A 12,077-nucleotide genomic window follows, 5' to 3' on the forward strand; every position below is an offset into this window, starting at 1 on the left:
ACTTTGCTCGCCGAATTAACCTCTATTGACGTGATTTTGAACAGTTTTTATAATAAGTTGTACTAAATTTAGTAACATCAACTTTGTTACATTTATCTCCAGCATTTTTATTGTTTTTAGGAATTATTTCAATAAAATTAGGCACGTTGTAAATAACTGATTCGTCGTGTGTGTGTATCCATATCAAAAAATGAAGTAAAAATATTTTTTTGTAACCAAACCGCTCATTTCAAATTCAAAATCAAAATTCTTCAAGAGGACCAAAAACTTCCAAATGGTAGTACCTATCTATTAAACAAAAATAGTTGTCACTATTGCCCGAAAGAGGAAAAAATTATGAATAGATATCGTCACCATGCATCAATTTTGTAGGAGTTGTAAGTAAAATACTCTGTATTACACCAAAATGTGTAGATTGAAAGCAAAAGTCCACACCCCAAAAATAATCAGAATCGATTAATACGTTTCGAGTTATTCACAGAATTAAAAAAAAAAATCACGGACTTTCTTCACTCCAGAGAAAAAAATCCATAGGGGTCAAGTCTGGATTTCCGGGAGGCCTCAAAAATGTACCGTTGGCACTTATCCAGTCAATATAAATATTGTACTGCTCAACGGCAATTTCTCTCTGTGCCGGAGCGCCACCTTGCTGCCAGACAATATTTTGCACATCAAGGGCATTTACCAAATTAAATATTTCTTCTCTGAGAAGTTCAATGTATTTTGCTCCATTGAAAGAGCCTTCATAAAATACTGGACCAATGACGGTATCCCGAAAAATACCACAGCAGACATTTACTGAAGTCCAGTGATATGAATTCCTTCTATTAAAAATGCCACTTGTAATAAATTATAAAAATAAATAATAATAGCAATATCAAACATGGTGGCAGTGGTCATAGTAGTAGTGGTACTGGTGACGTTGGTAATACTTAGTAGTAGTAATTGTAGTAGTAACAGTAAAAGTAGTAATAGTTGTTGTTGAATCGAATGTTTTGGGTTTTCTTGAAAGTAAAGTAAAATCATTTCTTACATATTTTTAGGCAAGGCATTGCCCACCCTAGTAAAATCACGCAGTTTTATTAAATTTAAATTAATTTTTAACATGTCTTAATTTTTTTCGTTCATTCATACTTTTATTCCTTCATTTAAAAAAACAAACGCAAATATTTTCAATATGATTTCAAAAACGCACAGTGCATTTAGCCACATTCGAATTAGAAGCTTAAAAGGAAGACCAGCACGACTTTAGCGCTCTGTGCGAGAAGGAGATAGGGCGATAGATATACGTCGAAGCAGAGTTGCCATATGTAGCGATGTATCGTCATTGTGGAAGGCACATTTATTTTAAATATGACTTTTCTATTCTCAATTCGCAAAAAAACTTGTAACTGTATATTCTACACTGTAAACCGCACCGCTGTTTAAGACATACATATGTACGATTTAAAGTTCATCTTGGGTACTTCACTACCCAAGTGACTTTTCGCGCCCCAAATAACGGAGTCCAGGACTGGACTCGTTTTCACCCTCTCCTAGCGCGGTCCTGACTTATACATAATTTTAGCAAGTCGCTGCTTACGCCGTGCTTGGATTATCGCCGTTCTAAATCGATTCCCAAAGTTTAAAAAGTCACGTACAACCCCGTACGGTATCCTTTTGTTTCGCAGATAATATCTGATCTTATGAAAATGGAAAAGTCTCTTACAATTAAGTTTTTTTAGGTGGGATCTTCACCAGCAGTTTTAAATTTGTCATTAAGGTATTTCCAAGAAACAAAAGATATAATCCGAGAATAAAATACTTAAATTCGTCTTTTTGTTTGTCAACGAAACATTATGATTTACCAGAATAGTTAACTGAGTAACAAGTATTTAATAAGCAAGTCAAGTTGACTCAATATATGGGCACTTTTAAGAAAAAGGAGGAACACATTGTTTTGTAAAAAAAATACTGTAAAAGTTTCAAAACATACAGTGATAAAAATTAACTACAAAAATGTAAATGAACATACATACTATATTATGTGCCCATTTAAGGGTACTATTTCGATTTTTTTACATATTTTCTTTAAACGATATATACTTTTTTTCGAATACTCTATCTTTTGCGTATCATTCCCATGTAAATACATGAATATAACTTACAAAATTTACACCAGCTCGTTTTGACTCGACGAATCAAATTAATCACGTGGTACTACAACGACTGTTCTTGTCGGGCGTAGAGGACTTTGCTGGCCGATCATACGTTTAAACTAATTTGTTGCGTAGTAATATTACAGTATAATCAATTAAGTATCGATTAATTAACAATTTTAGTTTCCTCATATTCCTAAAAATTTATAATTTTGATATTCTAATAGGCATTTAGGTACAACAACTGTTATTCAAAATACTTGATCACATATTGACTCTACTGTGCATTTATGTATTATACTTGTCTTCTTTATTTATATACTGAGTAAAAAAACAAAAATACGTAATCAAATGTATATTAAAATACTAGACGTTTAATTATAAGCCTTTCAAGGAGCTGAAGAATGAGAAATCTTGTTTTCCATTACATTGTGTTGCAGATGTTCGAGAAAACCGAATTTATTCGAACAAAACTACAACAGTGGCCAGTTGTACGACTGTTACACGTGAAAACAACGGTGCGCCGACAGAAAATACTCACAGGCGGTGGAAAGCAATTACAAGCGTTCTGCAAATTGTTCAGTTAAAAACTGCGCCAGCATTATTTCAACTAAATTCACTTCATTTGTTTTACGTCAAGTGCAATGACAAACGCATGGCGAAATGACATATCGCAATTCACGGGAAATGAATAATTGTTATTGAAAATAAAATCATAAATTAAAAACTGGACAATGCCCTGGCTATCACAGAAACGGACGGTATTATATGTAGTGATATGTAGCTGAATTCATAAATATTTGCCTGCAATGTTTGTTAACATAATCTAGTTTTTTGTATTTGTTTAGAAACATCCTCCGATGGAAATACAATGGAAATTAAATATATTGTGACCGTTCGAAAATTGTGTCCATTATTTAGAATACGGCAGCCCTCGGAAATATACAGGGTGGCCAAATGAAAATGAAATAGAGCCATTTTCGGGAACTGCGTCAAGATTGTAGAACAACTCTTAGACCCGTCGATTTTAGATTAAAGGGGGACATTCTTTGCTGGTACTTTTAACTCCGCCACTTTCACCTCCAAGCAAGGGTAAGCATCACCCCAAAATATTTAAATGGCATTAGGGGTTGAGTAATATTTCTTTTGAAAGCTCTTTCAATAATTCCGCCCAATACTTATTAACAATTTTGATTTTAAAGTTGAAACTTATGTACAAACAATAATTTGTAACGGTAAAAATGTCAGTCATTCGAGTTAAGTACACCAATGGTATAAATTTAGTGTTTCTTGTGTTATATTGGTTTTTGGCGATTTGTTATCACTTTCGTAAAGAAAACACAATTGTAAAAAACAGAAATGAATGCTATACACACGCAATGCACGTAAAATTAGTGGATTTCAAATTATTTTTCTAGTATTATTTGGAAGCGTTGGTTGGTAGTTTATTTAATTGTGTTTTTGAAAATTAAACACTATGGTTTATTCCATTGCGGAAAGGGTAGATATCATTTCGTTTTATTTTATGAACAATAAATGTGCGAATAGAACAGCTCAGAAATTTAATGAACAATATCAAGATCGACATGTCAGGAGGAAGTATGTTCTAGAGTTAGTACAAACATTTCAAGAGAGGGAACGTGGCCAATAAAAAACGAGAAATTGAAAAACCTATAGTTAATGAAGCTAGTGAAGTTGCAGTTTTGGGACAAGTTCATCTTGATCCTACATTAAGTACGAGGCAGCTGGCATCTGTGTCTGGGATCAATCGAACTAGCATACAAACCATTTTGAAGAAGAATAAATTCCATCCATACAAAATACATTTAGTCCAGGAACTTCATGAGGATGATTATGACCGCCGTTTGCAATTTTGCGAAATAATGAGTGAGCGAGCAGGGAACGATCCACAGTTCCTTTTTAACATCTGTTTTTCTGATGAATGCAGTTTTTTCTTGAACGGGACGGTAAATCGTCACAATTGCCGCTATTGGTCCGATTCAAACCCAAGAGTTTTTCACGAGGTGCATACACAGCAACCGGAAAAATTAAATGTATGGGCTGGAATTTTCGGTGACCGGCTGGTGGGTCCTTTTTTTCTACCTGGTAATTTGACTGGCCAAATGTATTTGCAATTACTGGAAGACGCTATTGACCCTGCCTTGACTGATATTATTGAAAATGTTCCAGAGTATGATGAAGATCATTTGATTTTTCAACAGGACGGTGCTCCTCCGCATTATGCGTTAATTGTCCGTCAGTATTTGGACCAACGTTTTCTACGGAATTGGATTGGGAGAAGAGGCAGCATTGAGTGGCCTCCACGATCACCGGATTTATCGCCCCTTGATTTCTTTTTGTGGGGATACCTAAAAAGTAAAATCTATAAAACACAGCCAGCGTCGCTGGAAGATTTGCGTCAAAGAATCGTCGACGAATGCCGTCGAATCACTCCGGAAATGCTTCGGAATGTGCGCGAACGTTTCGAACAAAATCTTTATTCTTGTATGGAAGCGGGCGGTCATCAGTTTGAACATTTAATCAACTAAGTAGTAAGTAAGCAACTAAACATAATTTAAATTTTAAAATGTAAATTTTTTTCAAAGTATTGGGCGGAATTATAAAATTTAAAGTCTGTTGTAAAGAGAATTGTAAGAGCTTTCAAAAGAAATATTACTCAACCCCCAATGCCATTTAAATATTTTGGGGTGATGCTTACCCTTGCTTGGGGGTGAAAGTGGCGGAGTCAAAAATACCGGCAAAGAATATCCCTCTTTAATCTAAAATCGACGGGTCTGAGCGTTTTTCTACAATCTTGACGCAGTTCCTGAAAATGGCGCTGTTTCGTTTTTATTTGGCCACCCTGTATGCGTTGCTTTCTATATAAATTCTGAGTTATTTAACTAATTTCGAAACAAAAATAAATACATATACCAGCATATACAGAGTGTTTCAATTAAAGCTTCCCGCCTGGAAAATAACGAAATTAAAAAAAAAACAAAAAAAATAATAAAATCTTTGCTCTACTTCCGAACGAACATTTCGAAGCATTTCGGGCGTTATCTGAAGACATTCTTCAACAATTCGCCGACGAAGCTCATCAAGTGAGTTCGCTCGTACTGCATACATTTTCGACTTTAAGTGTCCCCATAGAAAAAACTCTAAGGGCGTTAGATCTGGCGATCTGGGAGGTCACTCAATTGAACCTCTGCGTCCTATCCAGTGATTTGGAAAGTTCTGATTAAGAAAATCATGCACAGCTACGGTATAATGTGGTGGAACACCATCTTTCTGAAACCACAAGTCCTCATCTGGTAAAGCGTTGTTTTTTCCAATACTTCCACAATCATCGGGTAGATATTGGTTTCCTGTAGATACAGATACATGTTTCCATCCAGATTTCCCGGTAGGAAGAAAGGCCCTATGAGGTGCTCTGCCAGTATGCGCGTCCAAACATTCAACTTCCTCGGATGCTGCGTATGAATTTCATGAAAAATGTGTGGGGTTGTTTCATGTAGGGAAGATAGAATTCTAGGTTCTTTATAATTTTTAATTTTCAGTAGAAGCATAAGAAGATAAAATCGGTTTTTACTGGAAAACCGTTGCAGATATCGTAATGAAACAAATATAGCTTTTTTATGTAGAAATAGTCAAGGATTTCAATTTTCGAAAAAATAATTACGCATTTGAAAACCAAAAAAAGTTACTGAATTTGAACCTTGGCTTGCCCCCCGTAGGGACACTCCTGAAAACAATGTGTCAATTTGGTTTAGGTAAAGTAATTCCTCGTAATAAATGGTACCTCTGTATAAAATTGTATCAATTTATTTCAAAGCATTTTCGAGATATCGTAATAAAATTGTGTCTTAATGGCCCCATTTAAAGGGGCGTAGTGCCACAGGGGGGGGGCGTTTTCGGACACAAGCCGATATGGACTTTTTTTGCTCAAAATTACTTTCTCTATCATCTGTGTTCGTTTGGCACGCCGAAAATGAAACCCTCTGTATACAGGGTTAAAACTTTTTAGTTGTCCAATGGTATCTTTCTTATTTTAAGAGATACAGAAATGGTTAAATGAGCAACGGATTCCTTTTTAAATTTAGAAATTTCCGAAAATATTCGAAGGAAACCGATTTTATACTATTTATATTTTTAGTCGTATTTCACTTGTTTTCCAAAATTTTTGGACAAAACGGATAGTCTGATATGAAATTATATGGAGCATCTATTTTTGCTGACAGGATTAATATATCTCTAAAAATGTCTACCATTCAGCACACATTTTTTAAGTTTTGATTTTTTTGCCTCATTAGAAGAAAAAGGAATTCTCTTTATAACGATGTATAATTTGTCGGGTTTTCATAAATAAATAACATAAGATATTGAATATAATATAATATTAATAAAAAAAGTCAAGTAGCTATGTGAACAATTGAATTTTTTTTATTAATTAATTTAATATTTCTTATTTTTAATACTTTTTAACACAGTATCCTTTATTTACATATCAATAACAATATCGAAAGCAAGAACAACCTAGATAAAGCACGGTTGTGCTGTGTTGTTTTGTTTGTTAAATTAAATGATAAATTTAAATTTGATCACAAATGGTCGAAGTGCTATTATTACTATAACTGGATTGTCATGTCGCAATAGGGAGCACCATTAACTTCTACTGCCTACTTAGCCGCATTTTCAAAGAAGAATGGGACTGCCACGCTTTTTTTCGATGGCAACAGTTTACAGCACATATGGCCAAAAATTCAAGTCTTGGATGAATTTTGGGACACCCGATAGATATAACGCCTATAAATAAAATAATATGCCACAAAAAAGAGAAACATACAAATAGATACCTGTTTATAACTACAGTTACAGTTACAAGATCATAACTGATTTTTATTAAAAGAGTCGGTAATCTTAAATTTTACCATATTGGCCAATTTGGGTACTTGAGATAAATACAGCGAAAATGTTTTTATCAGTTTCCTTAATAATTTACGGACCTGATACGCAAAATCTTTTTTATTCATACAAAGAAGCTTCTTCCAGACAACACCAATTTATTTCAGATTTCAGGGAAAGGAATACTTATCTTCTCATTTTATGAGTTAATTAACGTTTTCAGAATCCACATTTTGTAGGTACTTAAATTCATTGTACGAAAGGTTAAAGGTGAAAAGGGCGAATCCCAGCGACCTTCAAAATAAACCCAAGGAAGGTCGTTGGGGAAAATATGAAGTAAAAAGAACTCGTACAGTTGCCTTGCGATTTAAAGAAGTCAAAAATAGTAACAGGTATCGTGACTTAAAGGCAAACAAATCGTAGGAACAGTTTTAATACTTTACAATAGTTTTCATGTTGTCTAATCGTTTACGTGAACACAATGTTATTCCGTCTAAAGTCTATATTTAAATTATATTCTACAAAGGTCAAAGATCGCTTAACGATAAGGGAGGAAGGAAGCAAATAAAGACGTTTTATATGTAGCCCAACTCTTTCCCTTTAGTTAAAATTTAATGAAATCAGTCTAGCCCTCCCACAATTTTACTTGAGAGCTTTAGTATCGACTGAAATCTTAAAAAGAGCCCAAACAATAATGTTCTCGTATTAGGCTAAAAATAAACGTTTCATTGTGCTTTTTGATGAGAATTCGTAGAATATGACTACGAATTTTTAAAGGCAAAGTATATATTATTAAAATAACTTTTTGGTACTTAGAATATATCATTTATTTGGTTAAATTTTTTATGTCGTACTTAAAACTAGTTAAGTAGTCTCTTAGAAACTATAAGATATATTCGAAAATCTATCCATTTTAATCCATCACCCCGAATAACTTTGTAGGATGACCTCCAATAGAAAATCTTCGAGAGCAAAAGTTGTAAGTTTAAGGAGGCCGTGCGATAATGACCTTGAAACAAGACACAAGAATTTGGAGGTCAACTGCAGAATTTCAAACGAAAACCCCATTTGTTTTATCCAGAAATTGAAAGATCAGGAAATTCTACGTTCAGAAATGTATATTTAATTTTAGGTCAGATTGGCCCCTAGGGGCCTTCTGAAGGTCAAAAAGTCCCATTTTAATCAATCACTTCGAATAACTTTGCAGAATGACCTTCAATTGGAAAATTTCCAAAACTAAAGTTGTAAGGTTTTAAGGGGACCGTACGGTAATGACCTTAGTTTTGATCCAGAGGTCAAACTTAGGAGTAATTTGGAGATCAACTTTGGAATTTCAAGTGGAAACCTCATTTGTTTTATCCAGAAATGGAAGGAGCAGGAAATTCTACGTTCAGAGATGTATAATTGATCTTGGACCAGATTGACCCCTAGGGGTCTTCTGAAAGTCAAATATGTCTCATTTTAATCAATCACTCCGAATAACTTTGCAGAATGACCTCCAACTGAAAAACTTCCAGGATAAAAATTGTAGGTAAGGGTTTAAGGAGGCCGTACGATAATGACCTTGGTTTTGACCTAAGAGTTAAACTTAGGGGTCATTTAGAGGTCAACTTCGGAATTTCAAGTGAAAACCCCATTTGTTTTATTCAGAAATGGAAAGAGCAGGAAATTCTACGTTTAAATATGTATATTTGATTTTGGATCAGATTGACTCCTAGGGGCTCTGTGAAGGACAAATCAAACCGACTGAAATGTTTACATTTTATGGCAATGGTTAATTAATTTTTGTGGCAAATTCCGTACCAACTACCGTGGTTATGATTTATGGTCTAATTGTGTCGCTTTCCTTGCGCCCTAGGGTCAAATTTAGAGGTCATTTAAGCTAATTTGACCTTCAGAGGGTCCTTAGGGGTCAATCTGATCCTAGGCCAAATATACGCTTCTGAACGTATACATTTCTGGATAAAACAAATGAGGTTTATATCTGAAATTCCGAACTTGACTTTCACATGACTCGTAAGTTTGACATCTGGGTCAAACCCAAAGTCATTCTTGTACAGTCCTCTTAAAACCTTAAAACTTTTGTTCTAGAAGTTTTTCAATTGAAGGCCATTCTGCAAAGTTATTCGGGGTGATCGATTAAAATGGGACACAGTATACAGGGTGATTCTTTTTAACGAAACGTCCTATATAAAAACTTAGGAAAGACTGCCCTTAAATTTCAGCAAAGAATACGTTGTCATTTATGGTCACCGTTTGTGAATCACTCTGTATAAATGACGAATATGTACATAAACTTTATGTACTCAAAGAATACATTTATTTGTAAAACACTTTTCTTATTATAAATGAAATAATACAATAGTAGAATAGGATAATAGGATTTAGTTACCCTTTACCTAAGTACAAATAAATAATAAATTTACAAAAATTGATTAAAACAATTTCATTTTACGTAATAAAATGGTGAAGTTTTCTTTAACCGCGTACAAATACAGTTGAGGCTACAAATTGAAAAACTTTAGTAATTATATTTACGCTTTTATTAAACTTGACACTTCTATAAATTTTCCAAAGAAAACCATCAGATACCCTCCCTCGGTGCTGTTAAAGTTATGCTCTAAAGTTTGCTGGTAATAAACTATAAATTTTTCCTAACCATAAACTCTTTCACAATGTAAATGCCATGATGTTTTAATAAAATATAATTGTTCGAGGGTGTAAAACACTAACTATTAAGTAACATTGTACATTAACTTGATACAAACAAAAAAACTGTTTTAAGTTTCGAAGTTTGCCTGGTTTTTCTTCATCAAGCATTGGTACATTCAATATTTTTATTTTTACATAGAAGATTTAAAATAGTACTTGAAATTATTATTTTTTGTTTATTATTTTGCTGAAAAACTAAATATGACAACTTTAACGTTTCTTAAACTGGAGATGACATATAGTTAAAACTAACATAATATTAACATAAAAAGCAGCAGATAAAAAAATGTAAATTTCAATTAAGTTTCACGAAGTTCATCCAAGTACTAGATATAAATCACATTTCTATTACCTATCTATGTGGTGCAACTTCCGGACGGAAGTTTCTCTAAATCCATGTCCCAGGAAGCGTTTAATTTATTTGGACGTGTTCTTTGCTTTAAAAGTTTGTAGCAACATGGAACTAAGAAAGTTAAATTGAATCTTCAAAGTGGCAATGAAAAAGCTACGGTTAGGAAAATTATGACGAGAAGAAATAATTTTCGCTTACCACTCTGTACACTATAAACAGAAAAACTGTAACTTTACAATAATTTAAAAATGTCTTACCTGTTTAACATAGAAATGTCAAATTTATTTTAAACGAGTAAAATTGTACAATTACAATAATGAAGTTGTACAAAATTCCAACAGGCACTGCATTGTTTCAACTGAATCAGTTCACAGAAACAGAAGTGATTTCAGCCCAAAAAAAAATCAAACACAAAAATACTATAAAATCCCTGCATTTGTACTTACTGATTATGCCTGTGTTTTAGCTGTACCTCTTACCATCTTGTTTAATTTGTCTATTAGATGTAATACTTATGCTAGTGTATTAAAAAAGTCTAAAGTAATTCCTGTTTATAAACAAGGAGAAAGAAATAAAGTTGAAAATTATAGACCTATAACAATTGTCAATATTTTTTCTAAAGCTTATGAGTTTCTTCTATATGATTTTATTTTTTCATTTGCAAAGAATCGAATAAGTGAATATCAATATGGTTTTTTAAGGGCAGATTCACCACCTCCAACCTTCTGTGTAAAATATACACCGATTTCACAAAGGCTTTTGATCGGCTTGATCACGGTGTTTTATTGACTAAATTAAATAGTTTCGGATTCTCATGCAAAGGACTTACTACACTTCTTTTTATCTTATTTATTAAATCGGCATGCATTTGTTGAATATCATGGTCGACTGTCGAAAGAATTTGTAGCTACTTCTGGTGTACCGCAAGGATCGGTTCTTGGTCCTCTTTTCTTTAATATGCTCATTAATGATATTGTGATTGGAACTGATGTTAACTGTTTATTATATGCTGATGACATACTAGTATAAGTAGCGGATATGACTGTTTAAATTTACAATCTGGTTCAAATAAAATTGTTTTATGGTGCAATGTTAATAACTTACAGCTTAGTATTAAAAAGTTTTACGTCATGACCTCTTTCAAACAGCAACCGGTTGTATTTGATTACTTTATTGATAATGCTATTCTTACCAGGCCACATACCATCCGTGATTTAGGTGTAACATTTAGTATAATAAATTGTCTTTTTCATACCATATTAATATGTTTTGTACTACGTTGCTCTAAGGATTTTAATGATTCCTCTACTTTTAAATTATGTATATTCAGCTTTTGTTAGATCTATATTAGAGTATTCCTGCATTGTGTGGTTACCTTACTATAATATTTACATAACTAATATTGAAAGAGTTCAGAGACGTTTCTTAAAGGTTGCAGATTTTAGAGAGGATGGCAATTATCCACCTATTGGTATCCCTCAATGTGATCTTTTAAATAGATTTTCATTTCGCAGTTTAGAGGAACATAGATCGACTGCACAAATGATATTTTTATATAAGTTATTACATAACGCATTTGACTGCCCTTTTTTACTTTCATTGTTAAATTTTCGTATACCTAGATTATCATCTCGTTTTTCTTCATTGTTTTATTTACCTGTGTCAAGAATTAATATTCAAAAATACTCTCCTTTTTCAAATGTGTGATAAATATAATCTGTTTCAAAATCAGTTTGATATTTTTAATTGTAATATAGCCATAATTAAAAAAGTTACATTTACAAATTAAATTATATTTGTTTTTTCATTTATATACTGTTTTGTCTAATTGTTTAGGTATGTAATGTTTTGTATTGTTACTTATCTCATATCATGTAGTGTATGATGTAGTTTTCTGTTTGTACCTACCCTGTAATTGGAATTTCTGTAGGGTAGTGTATTGTCTAAATAAATAAATAAATAAATAAATA

Source organism: Anoplophora glabripennis, unplaced genomic scaffold (genome assembly GCF_000390285.2).
Source record: "Anoplophora glabripennis isolate ALB-LARVAE unplaced genomic scaffold, Agla_2.0 scaffold218, whole genome shotgun sequence".
Taxonomy (NCBI): Eukaryota; Metazoa; Arthropoda; class Insecta; order Coleoptera; family Cerambycidae; genus Anoplophora; species Anoplophora glabripennis.